Genomic DNA, 797 nt, shown 5'->3' with positions numbered 1-797 from the left:
TATTTATTTACCATTTGTATTTCATCATCTGAGAAGTGTGCATTTGTTATGGTTCATACATTGTGTCAAGTTGGGGAGTCTAGAGGTTTGGCTAAGTGACTCAGCAGGGAGCCAGGGTGCTTACTTTGTATACATCCTGAGCCTGTCAAAGAGGAGGGCATGGAGATTATGTGAGTGCTACAGGCCCCTGGATGAGGGTAGCCTGTTTACAGTGTAAGAGAGGGAAAGAGGCTGCTTGCTGCCATTCCTCCTTTTCGCTCTTGTTGCTTTGCTGTTCTGACACCATGAACTGTTGCCCTCTGCCATGTGCCACTCTGCCTTGGAGCCAGCCAAGTGTGGACTGAAACCTCCACAAACCGTGAGCTAAATAAACATTTCCTTCCTTAATTTTGGGCGTTGGGTGTTTTGTCTCAACAAAGACAGAAAAGTAACCAAGACGGTATTCATTCCAGATGCCCATGTTCGATTGGGTCTTTGATTTTGGGTGCCCTGATATTTTTTAATTCTTTATATACCCTAGATGGAAGCCCTTTGTCTGAAGGACAGTTGGCTAAAATTTTTTCCCAATTCATGAGTTTTCTTGTTACTCTGTTGGTGATTTCTTTTGATGTGAAAAAACTTTTCAATAAGATGAGATCACAACTGTTGATTTTTCTTAGTATTTCCCATGCAGTTGGTTTTTGTTCATGAACTCTCTGCCTACCTCTATGTCTTCAAAATTTCTATTTTCTATTTCAGTAGATTTAGTGTTTCTGTTTTAATATTTAGATCTTTGATCCATTTTAACTTTAGTTTAG

This window comes from Chinchilla lanigera, unplaced genomic scaffold (assembly GCF_000276665.1).
Source record: "Chinchilla lanigera isolate Chin_1 unplaced genomic scaffold, ChiLan1.0 scaffold00036, whole genome shotgun sequence".
Lineage (NCBI taxonomy): Eukaryota > Metazoa > Chordata > Mammalia > Rodentia > Chinchillidae > Chinchilla > Chinchilla lanigera.
Note: the sequence above shows the minus strand (reverse complement) of the source record.